Genomic DNA, 12,743 nt, shown 5'->3' on the forward strand with positions numbered 1-12,743 from the left:
GAGGAGGGGACATCTAAGCAGAGTCATGAAGAATAAGTAGGAGTTGGACGAGGGAAAAATCGAGGTAGAAAAAGGGCTTCCTCGAGGAGGGGACATCTAAGCAGAGTCATGAAGAATAAGTAGGAGTTGGACGAGGGAAAAATCGAGGTAGAAAAAGAGCTTCCAAGGCAAAGGAAATAAAAATTTTCAAATTCTGTGGAATGAAAGAACATGGTGCATTGGATGAGCCGAAAGGTGGCTAGCACTGCTGGCTTTAGTGAGCAAGGGGTGGAGTGGTACGAGGTGAGGATGAGAGGTAGACAGGGACAGATCATAAGGGGCCAAGTAGGCCAGACCAGGGACACTGCATGTTATCCCATGTATGGTCTTCATGCGCTGAAGGGATCCAAGCATGGTGTTACAAGGTTTTAGAAAGATGATCAGCTTTCCTGTGGATAATCTGAGAATAGATTGCCAGGCTTGGTGCTGGGTATACTTAGGAGGTTCTCGCGATAGTGTAGATCAAGGGTTGTATTGGCAAACTTGGTAAAGGACCAGAAAGTAAATATTTTCTGCTTTGTGGGCCATATGGTTTCTGTGGCCCTTGTAGTACGTGCAGGCGTAGACAATCCATAAATGATGAGCGTAGCTGTGTTCCAATAAAACTTGTTTGCCAGCCCCTGGTGTAGACGAAAGATGAAGGTAGCTTGGACCAGAGTGGTGTAGCCTACAGGTACTTGAGAAAAATTGATAGGATGTACTTTTTGGAGATGAGGAATGAGGCTTTTGGTTTGGGCAAGTGGACAAGCTCTGATACTAGAGCTCTATTTACTGAGATAGCTAAACAATACAGGAGAAATTTGGGGGAAAAGAGCGTAAATTCACTTTATATGTACATTGTTTGAGGCACCTATGAGATATTCAAGTGGAGAGACACCAACTCGGAGAAGGAAGAGGAAGGTGGTGCTGATTTTAGGAAAGATCTATTAATCTGGAGGTAGGAAGTTAAAGAAGCTCCTGTCTCATAACTTTTATTTTATCTGAGAATTAGAAATCAGGATCATCTTCAAATAACAAGAGGGTAGGGCAAAGATAAGACAAGAGGAGTCAAAAATTTGAACATAGTGCAGAAGGTTTGAAATACTTATTGTGCAGATGGGAGAATGGGAGTTAGTAAATAGTAACTGAACACCGTTTAGAGACAGTTGAGATGGGTAACCAGGAATTCACCATCTACCCGGGTATGTTTTTCTTTCAGTCAGTGAGTCAACTGTCAGGCTCAGGCAAGGGCCGGTTTCATCCTGGGTTGGGGCTTTCCGGGTAGGTGCAACCAAGGCAAAAGACAGTTTGGATACGAGAGTGATGGAAATGACAGGCTGTAGAATAAAAGCATGAGGGTTCCTCACACCGCTCCTGACCCTGGGTTATAGGTAATGCTTGTTGTGACCAAATGAACAGACTCTGCAAGAGAGAGCTGCAGGGGAAGTTGCATCTTCAGCGAAGGCGAAAGTCTGGAGTTGGAAGGAATGTCTAGGGAAGACATGGGGCAGTGTTGAGGAAATGGGGATGCTTGTTGATGAGGGAGTGGAGGTGCTAGCCAGCAGTGTGGGGGGCAGGGTGAAGAGGAAACTGCATTGGGGCTGAGGCAGAATGTCGTGGGGATGAGGGCGTGGCAAACGGCAGGTAACCAAAGAAGACTTAGTGACGAAGGCCCTGTGATAGCCGTCTCCAATGTCTCTTGCAGGCTGCGGAGCTCTCAGGCTGCCCAGAATTCAGCTGAGATGTAGAAAATAGCAAGTGGCTATGGTAGCGCCAAGCCTGCCCCCACTAATCCTCCGTGAGGGTCTGACAGCTGTGCCTGGCGGCATGGGTGTGGTCATCCAGGAGGTGGGGGGCAAGGCAGGGGGTACAGCACTGCATCGCGGGGCGTGGCGTCTGGGCCCAGCTGGCCCAAGGTCACCCTGTGGTCATTGGCAAAGGCTAACTGGTCTTTAGCACTCGTTCTATTAATCACGATTGCTACACTTCTTCTGGCTGAATCAGTGTCCAGACTTTTCCGGTGACTTCTGCATTCTCTGCTGTGGTCTGTCAGAGAACCGGGGCCAGGGCTAGGAGGAGGCAAGAGAGGTACTTAGGGTGCAAAATTAAGGAGGCCTTCACTCTCAGAGTCAGGCACAACCTTGCGTGTGAGTGCCTCCTACAATTTTGAACTTCACCCTGGTTTCTAGCCCAGCAGAAAAATCTAATATGAATGCTACCTATGGGACCATTCATTTCGATTTTAGATAAAGGTTTGCCATTAGCAATTCTAGGAAAAACATTTAGTTTTGGAGTAAATTGTGTGTCCTTGTTATTTAGTTATTTACTTATTTACTTTGGCCATGCCGCGCAGCTTGCAGGATCATCTTAGTTCCCTGACCAGGGATTGAACCTGTGCCCCCCGCAGTGGAAGTGCAGAGCCCTAACCACTGGACTGCCAGAGAAGTCCTTTTAGAAAGAAAATATTCAGACACAAAGAAGCAAACTTTGGGCAACTCGGCTACGTGACGCTCTGCATTACTGTATTTTCTGTGAACTTTTTTGATCTCTAAAAGCCCTTTCTTGGGGACTCATGCTGGAGATACAATATTGATAAGCCCCATGACATTCCAACTGATGGTACCTGCCTCAAAAGACTTTAATAAGAAAAACATCATCCTTTAAGGAGCATTTGGAATTTATCATAAGGAATTAATTTATAAGTCTGCTCCCTTGGTCAGAGAATATTTCCTCTACTCTGGCATGACACAAAGATATGTGTGTACTCTTCAATGACAAGGAAAGGTAGACGCTGAAGTCCTTAAGTCAGTCTTTCTATCCTCAGAGCCCATAGCTCTGTGACACAGCGTCTTGATTGTGAAAACCAGGCTTATATATTATGCGGTAGATAGAATTAGCGTTGTCTAAATGATTGGCAGAAAGAGAGCCCCTCTGAGCCTACAGGATCTTTCTCCACAGCCTTTGCAAGGCACACGCTGCCTCCCCACAGAAGTACTTCTAGGCAAGTCACAGAAGCGAGCTGGCCAAGTTGATGTCCAAGGAGTTTCCTTTGGGGTCTAGAATTCTGAGATCTTGTCATCTTGTGTTTTGGCCTTCACTCTTTTGTTTTTTTCTCTCTTTATTTCCAGATGGTCTGACTGTCTGAGTTACAAAAGCAAATTATTTAAAAGCAATTTAGGTTATTCGCTTTGTTGACAAGTACATGGTGAAGTGGAAAAGATGATTCACCTCTCCCTGGATTCATGAAAAATTTTAACAAATTGAGAAAATGGGCATTTAAAAAAAAATAAATTTGTTTATTTATTTATTTATTTATTTATTTATTTATTTATGGCTGTACTGGGTCTTCGTTGCTGCGCACGGGCTTTCTCTAGTCACGGCGAGCAGGGGCTACTCTTCATTGCAGTGCACAGGCTTCTCATTGTGGCGGCTTCTCTTGTTGCAGAGCACGGGCTCTAGGCACACAGGCTTCAGTAGTTGCAGCATGCAGGCTCAGTAGTCGCGGCACGTGGGCCCTAGAGCATGCGGGCTTCAGTAGTTGTGGTGCATGGGCTCAGTAGTTGTGGCTCGCAGGCTCTAGAGCACAGGTCTGCGGCATGTGGGATCTTCCTGGACCAACCCTCGAACCCTTGTCCCCTGCCTTGGCAGGCGGATTCTTAATCACTGTGCCACCAGGGAAGTCCCGAAAATGGGCATTTTAATGTTATTTTAAACAATGTTCTATTAACCAGAAAGGAGAAGGACACCATGACTTAAATAGAGGGCAACCAAGAGTATGATCCCTGGGGCTCTTTTCAAGCAACAGCCCTACGAGGAACCCACTCAGATGGGCAGTTAGAGAGAAGGAGTCACTCAACGTTTGCTAAAACCAAGCAAAATTAAGATGTTCTTACGTATTTTCCAATAGACAATGACTGTGTTTTCACCAGATCTGGCTTTTTCGAGTTCACTGTATCCTATCTTCAGAGGTTCTACCTTTTATGGACTTCATTGACTGGTTCATGGCTCTTTGACACAGCAGAGATGCAAAATGCATTTCTTATGTCTGGCCCACTAATTCATACATCAAGCAAATAAGTCATTAATAATGATTTATTGACAGTTTTATCAAATACCCTTGGTGATTCTTGCTGTACAGTGAGATGAAACATAAAGCATCTTATTCATGTACATTCAACAACAAACTGAAGACATCATTCAAAGAGCTATTGCTCTCCCCGTCTCTTATTTGAAGAGACTTTTAAATTGTTTTTTGGTCAAGGAGTTGTTTAATCTACCTTTGATCCTAGGATAAACCAGGCAGTTAAATAATTTCAAAATGTGCAAAGCAGACATTCCCCTTGAGTTACCAAGGCATGCTACAAAGTGTCTTTCAAATGATCCATGAGTCCTACTTATTAAACAGCCGCACAGGTGAGAATCAAATTCAGGTTTCCACCAGAAATTGTAGAATGTTACTTGGCAAAGCTGCAGTTCGCTAAGACAGCTTGTCAGGTCAGTCCAAATTACTCTGGCTCCTCTGGAATCGTTGTCAAATCCCACGTGGCTGAAAGCTGAGGTCACAGGACATGCAGGCCAGCAGCCGCTGGCTGAGCAGGGCGTTGGGCCATTTCAGGTACTCTATGGTGTCTCCCTGCTTCTCCACAATGTCTTCCAGGCTCAAGAGAGTCCTGAATCCAGTCTCTGAGGTACCATTGTTGGGGTGAACATAGATTTTTTTCTTCTCCAAAGACTTCTAAATTTTTTCAAAGTACTTTTGCCTCTATGATCTCTGGGGACTCAAGTTCCTTAGGAGACCTTTAGAGGCAAGTGTTATTACCCCCATCTTAGTGAAGCTTACCAGAGGCTACTCCACCTCACTGCGTTACTGTGATTGGCCACAGAACACAGCGCTGTCTCTCTGTGCCTTTTTCAGACTGGATATCATTACCCGCCTTGTATTTCCATGTCCATTTTAGCTGTACCAGTAAAGACAGGTGCTAAGATTGACAAAAGAGGCAATGAGGCGTAAAGATGTAAAATTAGAAAAATAAAACAAGAAAACAGAAGAGATAGACTAGCAATATGTTTATTTTTATAATTGCTTTTTTTGGCGATTATTAAAGGAAGATATCTGGAAGCAGAAGTATCTGAGGAAGGAGTAAAAATAGCATACGACTGACTTAGAATGATGCCTTTTCATAAGTAAGTAGAGCAGAACAGAACAAGGGGAATAATCATCAGGGGAGACAGGAGTTCAGAATGAGATTGTGTTGTGCACAAAGTGAGGAGTGAGGAAATATCTTACCTACATAGTCAACAAATTTAGATACACGGTGATTTGACTGAATTGCAACAAAGTGGGAACAGGGAAGGGGGGACACAAGCTCCCAACTCCTGGGGGGTGGGGAACGTATCTTTTACATCTGTGCCAATGTGATAGACACCCTCAGCCCCAAGAAGAACCCCGCACCCTGTCTCTTGTGTGAATCAAAATAAAGACACTGTAAAACAAAACGTATGTATATGTGGAACTAAAATAGCTTCTCTTTAGATATGCTGATTGCAAAATAGTGGTTACGTTCATCAAAGCTGAACCTCTCTCACTTTCTCGCTTTCTTTCAGCAGCCTTGTTTCACTGGTGCCCTAAGTACAAGGGGGTAATTCAGCACTGGACAGAATAATTGAATCATCTGTATAAACTGTGAAAGTAATAAGGATACCTGCTTTATGCTTGCTAGTATATAAATTCATTTTTTCATGCCAAAAACTGTGTAAAAGATTACCCTGGCAACCAGTGCTTACTTAGTATAAATGGAAGGCTGAATCAAAGATATAAAATAATGGATTATTTAACCACCTAAATAAATAGAAGGAGAGATAGTATATTCTGTATTTTCTCCCCCAGGAGGAAATAATAAATTCTGCATGTGTGGTATTATTATTACAACACTGAAAACAACAAAACACATTTTGCATAAGTTCCAATGCCAAGCTCATGGATACAGTGAAACGCCTCATTTTCAATATACATGGGATGAAATGTACTTAAACCTTTCTCCTGAACAAGTATTTTAAAACAGGACACATCAAATGTAGGTCCATTTCATGTACTGGCTAACCAAAAAGTTGGTCTGAGACCGAATAAATATTGCAAAATTTTAATCTAGGTTTAAAATAAAATCTATCACCACTATGACTAAACACGAGAATGTGATTTAACTTGGGCTCACTCCCATTTTTAAAGTCACTCTATTTCAGTGTTTCTACAAGTATCCTCTGGGAGCTACCCAAGTCACAGTCACTGGTGTGCTGGCTAAACTGCAGTATCCAGAGCCCCTTTACAGACTGAGCATACATGGTCTCAGGGGGTGAGACCAGATTTGAATTTTCAAATCTCCTGGGGAGCCTTAAACACATTCCAGATTAGGATCCGCTGAATTGATGCTTTACCATCATTGTTCTTTATATTTAAGCCCTTCCTTGGCCAAGGGATGGCTCATTCCAAGGTGAGTTCCTGAATGGAAGATTTAGTGGCCAGGAATTTGCAGAAGAAAGAAAGGAGGGTAGTTTGCTAGGTAAACAGGAAGCTAGAATCTGTTCTGGAGATAAAATGAACCCACAGAGGCTGGGAGGAAACAGGGAATTGAGCCAGTTGTTGACTAAGGCTCCTCCTCCTTCCCCCTGGAAACCCACTTGGAAGAACAACTAAAGAGGAAAGATGGAAAGCAATCTTCAAGATTTCATTTGAGTTGGTGATGAAACATCCACTTTTGTTCCAGCTGCGTGAGGGTAGATTCGTCTTCACAGAGGGGGAAGCTCGGAGGTAAACCAAAGCCACTATAGTCCATATAAATCCACTCGGACTCACCTAAAGAACGCTGCAGTCTTTTATCTATCACTGACACGACTGTAGGCCAGGATCATACATTTTTTCCCCTTAGTTCATTATTTTAATCTTTGTTTGTCCTTAAACCTTAGATTTTCTATATAGAAAATCCTTAGATTTTCTAAACCTTAGATTCACTATATCCTCCTCCACATCATGTATATTATCAGTAATAAATTAAAATGGCAACTTGGATAGAAGTACTAATCTGTGACTAAATATTTAACAAGGGGGCAGAAAGAATTTACATTTTGATCTTCAAACACTGGAAAATGAATGCCCTCAGTTGTGAGCTTTCCAAATTGGCAAGACTGCAAGGGCAAAACAAAATTTCCATCCATTTGATTGACCCCTTGAGAGGTGAGCTATTATTAGCAAGCAAGAACTTGCCAGAAACTATCTGGAAAATATCGGATGAAAAGACATTGAAACGAGAAGTACGTATTTTCAGCTGGTCAGCGGAGACATGTCTGAAGGAGACAGGTGATAAAATATTACATATGTATATATAATATTTATGCCTACATATAATGCATATAACATATCATATATTTATCTATATATTTAACAATTCATTTTAATTTAGCAAATATTTATTGAATGGCTATTGAGTTGGACACTATGCCGTGCTAGGTTCTGGGAACGCAAATAATAAGATCTACGTTCTCTTACCTCCAGGAATTCACAAGCTGGAAATGTGTGAGAGGGAACACTGTGATTTCTGCAACTTAACACAACCTGACAAAGGTGATATTAGCCACTTGCAGAAAGAGCTCCCATTACCATGATTAATGGAGGAGAGAAAGCCAGTGATCAGAGAAGCCTTCCCTGAAGAGGTGATATTTAACTCTTTGGGATTTCAGCAGACACAGGAGGGTGGGAGTGTCGTTCTGGAAGAACAAAATTTGCAGGTGAGGAGTGCATGGCGAGGTGCAGGGATTGGGAATGGGGTGGGTAAGAAACAGTAGTGCTTATGGTTTGAATGATAAGTTCAGTTACATACTCATTTCTTCAGCAAACTTCCAATGGGTGCTGAAGGAGCTAGGTGCTGGGTACAGAGGTAAAGGAGACACGCATTGCCTCTTTGTGGCTCATGTGATTGGAAGAGAGTGGTGGAATACAGGCCTGGGACTGTGAACCAAACAGAAACCACCAGTCCTGTTTGATTGTAGAAGGATTTTTTTTTTTTTTTTTTTTTTTTGCGGTACACGGGCCTCTCACTGTTGTGGCCTCTCTCGTTGCGGAGCACAGGCTTCGGACTCTCAGGCTCAGCGGCCATGGCTCACGGGCCTAGCTGCTCCGCGGCATGTGGGATCCTCCCGGACCGGGGCACGAACCCGTGTCCCCTGCATCGGCAGGCAGGTTCTCAACCACTGCGCCACCAGGGAAGCCCTGGAAGGATTTTTTGTGTGTTCCTATGATATCATTCTAGTTAATAGCTGCCATTTCGTTAAGTACCTCCTAAAGTGCTGTGCTGAGTAGCTATATTACTGCTGATCCTTATAACACTCCTGCGTGCAAGGTATTTTTTCTGTTTACAGCTAGGAAGAGAAACTCTGGGTGCCTAAGATTGCATAGCTTGTAATACATGAAGCTTGGACTTGCGCAGACATTGATCTCAGTGACTTGGTAGTTATAAATGCTGAAGAACAGCTGAATTCAAGTAGTTCCCCACCCCAACCCCTGCTGAAAATACCATCTTAAAATGCCTTAGGACCACCCTGGCCTCTGATGCTGCGGGACAGCTCTGCAGAATCTGTGCAGGTGATTTATGTCTGTCTGCTCTTCCAAGAGACCAGAGCTTATCGCCTTGTTGGGCAAAGCTGCAGCAGACCCCTGCCCCACCCCATCTCCATCCCCTCCAAAGCAAAGATTTCCAATTACTGCTGTGCAGAAAATGTCAAAAGCATTATTCAACTAGTCATTATCCCAGGTTTTGTAATTTTTCATATGTTTTTACTCTTATCTGCTAGCACTTGAAAAAGACCAGCTTTTTCCTCTTAAGAGAGCTTAATTTGCAGAGCTGTGCTGTCTCCCTATTATGTTCTTATCATCCTCTCCCTGTGGTAGGCAGAATGTCAAGGATGACAAAAAAAGAACCAAAAATATTTGAAGGCCTTCCTGAAAATCCACGAGAATGAGGAATCCGAAAAGCCCGAGGCTTCTGTTCTTCGAGTGACCTGGAACAAGGCCAAGGGCAATTGGCATTAGCTGTCACAGTACACTCAGCAGGGGCTCTTGGCTAGTTCTCACAATGACCTAAACCACCACCCGGGAGCCGCGGGACTTTGCTTCTGAGGGGTTTAACTGGGGGACTAAGCAGCTCTGAGGTGCCAAGAGGTTCCCCGAAATTCTCATACCAGTGTTAAATTAACTTTGGTATCCCAAAGACCAGAGGCCAGGGATGGCTTGGGGTGGCTTAGTCCTTCCCCCCTCTCCTTTGGCCTTTCCGCCCCATTGTTGTATTTTATAGCGACTGACATTTTTCTCAGTGCTATGTGAAGTGCCGTGCAAAGGCAACTTCCCGTCCCCTAGCGCACTCTCTTCCACCTAGATGGCGCCCCAAGCCCCACCATCTGGAAATTCTGAGCTGCCGTCTCCCCGGATCCTTTCCCCCCAGGATCCCCAGGTTTCTTAGCCAGCGCCCCAGGGCTCCCGGTTCACCCGGAGGGACTCGGTCCGCGGTGTGCCTTGCTCGGGGGAACCCCGCCCACCTTGTCATTCCTGCAGGGGAATCCCCGCCCCCCGTCCATGTCACTCCAGGAAGGGAGTTCCCGCCCCTCGAATCCACCAGAGGGAGGGAATCCCCGCCCATCCTGGAGGCTCAGTGGATCCCCAGCGCCGTGCAGCTGTGAGAGCCGGGCGAGAAGCGGACTCCGGGCGCCGGTGCGTGCGACCCCGGGCAGGGAGAAGCGGTGGGTGGCGGCTGCGGGGACCCGCCGGGCCGTGGACGCCCGGGATTGCGCCTCCTGTGGCTGCGGACGAACCTAGGCGCTGCAGCCCCGGGCAGGCGCGGTGGTGGCACCGGCGGTGGCAGCAGCGGCGGTAGCTGCGCCGAGACCCACCGGGCGGCGCCTCGGTCCGGACTCGCGAGGAGCAGCCGGAGCCTCCGCCGAGCCGCGTGCAGGTGAAGCGACAGTCCCGCTGTGGCCGGGACGTGGGGCTTAGGATGGGTGGGGGCAGGTGGGGGTCGGGGGGGCGGAAGCTTGGCACCCCCGAGACCGCGTGCGCCCAGGAAAGTTTAGGGACCCATCCAGGTGCGAGAATCCCAGCCCCGGCTAGGCGGCGAGTAGGGGAGCTGAACCCCGGTCCCACGTTGGGCGGCGCAGACTCCCTGTGCATCCGGCTGGGCGCAGGGAGAACGCGGCCTCGGGAAGAGGGCCCGACAGAGCGGGCCGGGGGCAGCGGGACAGCCCGAGGCGCAGTGCGGGGCACACTCAGGACAGGGCCTGAAGCCCCTGCCGGGGCGCGCGCCCAGGATCCCCATCGCTGGGCCATCTCCAGGTCCCCTCCTCCAGGACGGAGGTACTCAGGTGCTCTGGCCTCAGGTACTGCCTTGGGGTGCATCCTCCGCGCTTACTCATCTCTTGCACCCTTCCTGCCTGGAGAAGAGATACGCGGTGCGAGGGCAGGGCGCGCAAAGAGCAAGGGCATCTTTGGGGAGGTTACCGGCGTCTGCCAGAGAGATGGGGAGCTACGGATGAGGCAATGCTGCTCTACCTTCTCTCCCTCTGAAGTCCAGTTCCTCCGCAAATCTGGCCTTCTCCTCTTTTCTCTCTTCCTTGCTCTCTTGGATTTGCTTTGACATTTTAGGTCTTAGGGCTGCTTGTCTTCCTGCAATGCTGAATTGGGGAGGGGGAGGGTCTAGGGTCCCTGGTTGGAGTTTGCCAGAAGCCTGTCCTCAGCAACCCTCATCCATGCGGAGACCTTGATAAGGGACACTGGAGTGTGAAGAGGACAAGGTCTGACATAGGCTGGTCGCAGAGACTGGAATGGCAGGCACGAGGGCATTCCAGAGCTGCAGACATGCGCTGGGACTGGAGGTGGAGGAGCGCTGGGGGAAGGAGCTGCCTCTTGCAGCTTGCACGGCCTCTCGCCTCTCACGGAGGTATGGTGCTTGGGGTGGATGTGTTTCCCTTGACAAATCATGATGGAGGTGGCTGCGGAAAGTGATACTCTGGCTTTGCCTTTACACAGAGGCCCCGCTGGACCTTCTGTGCTGCTGGTCCTTCCGCAGTGAGGCCTCCCCGACTCAGTCTGCTCTGAACTTGGGCTCTAGGGACCTGGTATTTTTACCAGCTCCAGGGCCAGCTTTTCTAGTCTGTTAAACTTCTGAGTGGGGGCCAAGTAGGAACAGGTTGGCAGGTGTGGTGCGGGACGGCTGCTTGTAGGGGTAGAAGAGAATGTCCCAGAACATACCCTCGGCTGCAGGTGGTTCTAGAGCTTCATCAATTCCTTTTTCCATTAGAACGCGCCCAAACCCACTGCTTCACTAATAACCACATAGTGTTGGTGGCGGGGAGGGGTGCAGAGAGAGATGTGGGAGCAGGGGCATGGCAGGTGCTGGGAAAGGAAGAATCAGAACCATGTAAAGTATATAAATGTACCTCCCTTAACACAGTTAATATGCTTCTGGAAGAACACTGAATTCTGCTTTAAATATCGTTGAGATTGATTTTGCATGCACTTAAGGCAGTTTACTATTTAAGGAAACTTATGATAATTTCTCTATTCATTTCAGCCATTTTTGTGGTTTGCCATGCACAGGGGCTTAGAGGTTCCTGGGGATGTGCATAGGTGACAGAGGCTCCCTCCTTGCTGTCAGAGTTTCAGTCTATCAGGAGACGTGAGATACGTATACTGAGAGCTCCGATGCAAACCGGTGCCCACGTGGCATGCATAGGCACCCTATATTTATTGAATGGAGAAATAAAGGGATGATCTAACGAATGAAGTACCTGAAGAGTGATCCAGATGCAACATTTTGGGAGTACAGTGGAGAAAGAAACCACTTTTGACTGAGGGGATCTGACAGGCTTAGTGGAGGAGCTATGTGCTTTAGGCTGACTCGTCTGATCTCTTGCAGGAAGAATTGGGATGGGGGAGAGATGAGAGGTGAGGACCCTGGTGAGCCTATTGTAATAAGATAGCGGGTGGGGGCCTAATGGAGGTCTGAGCCGGTGGGTGGCAGTGGGCTTGGAAGAAAGGAGAGGCTCATCAGACATGGACTTGAAGTATGGGCACTGCTTTGACTTGGAGTGAAGAAGAAACAAAGGTCACCTGCAGGTGAGGAGTAGAATACACAGTTGGCTGAAATGGGGAGTTTGGAGTTGTAACATTCAGCAGACCAGAGGCCTGGAGAAATCCTTTCAGACTTCTCCTTCTTGACTTCTCCCGCATCTAATCGGTCACCAAGGTCCACTGACTGCCTTTCCTTGTAAAACCCATCAGTGGCTCCCAGGACCTGTGGGATGAATTCCAAATCCTATGCCCTTCTTCAGACTTCTTTTATGCCATATCCCCCAACACGCATATGAGCTGTAGTCCTCCTGACCTGGACTCCTCTCAGCCTCTACAACGCTGTCTTTCTGCAGTAGTAGTGGGAAGGGCCAGGTCCTGGAATATCCTTTCTCCCCTGGTCCTCCTGATGAGGTCCTCCTGATGAACCGTTTTTTATTCTTCAAGATCTAGCTCAAAACCTCCTCCTCTGTGAATTCTCCGCCTCTCCCTCTCCCAGGAGGAGTAAAGCAGTCCTACCTTTGGACCATCGAGCTACAGAGGCCCCTTTGCACACACTCCATGCTGTCTGGGCCTGTTTCTTTTCTTTTTTTCTTTTTTTTTTCCGGGGAGCTGCACG

General features: G+C 47.3%; 1 protein-coding gene and 1 long non-coding RNA gene across 4 annotated transcripts in view; both read left to right on the forward strand.

The window, feature by feature from the left end:
- The window catches only part of LOC114486700 (uncharacterized), a 62,105-nt gene extending 54,460 nt beyond the window's left edge, over positions 1 to 7,645 (forward strand). For 2 of the 3 annotated variants that reach the window (XR_003680883.2, XR_008618036.1), the window contains exon 7: positions 7,565 to 7,645. This is a non-coding gene — a long non-coding RNA (uncharacterized lncRNA). Of the gene's footprint in view, positions 1 to 3,146; positions 3,284 to 7,564 lie in introns of those variants that run through there. The other variant, XR_008618035.1, reaches the window with a different exon arrangement.
- Positions 7,646 to 7,727: 82 nt separating this feature from the next.
- Positions 7,728 to 12,743, forward strand: part of PDZD2 (PDZ domain containing 2) — a 404,981-nt gene continuing 399,965 nt past the window's right edge. The window contains exon 1 of the mRNA XM_024121943.3: positions 7,728 to 7,797. The gene's annotated coding sequence lies outside the window, so the exon portion shown is untranslated. The remainder of the gene's footprint in view (positions 7,798 to 12,743) is intronic.

Source organism: Physeter macrocephalus, chromosome 8 (genome assembly GCF_002837175.3).
Source record: "Physeter macrocephalus isolate SW-GA chromosome 8, ASM283717v5, whole genome shotgun sequence".
Lineage (NCBI taxonomy): Eukaryota > Metazoa > Chordata > Mammalia > Artiodactyla > Physeteridae > Physeter > Physeter macrocephalus.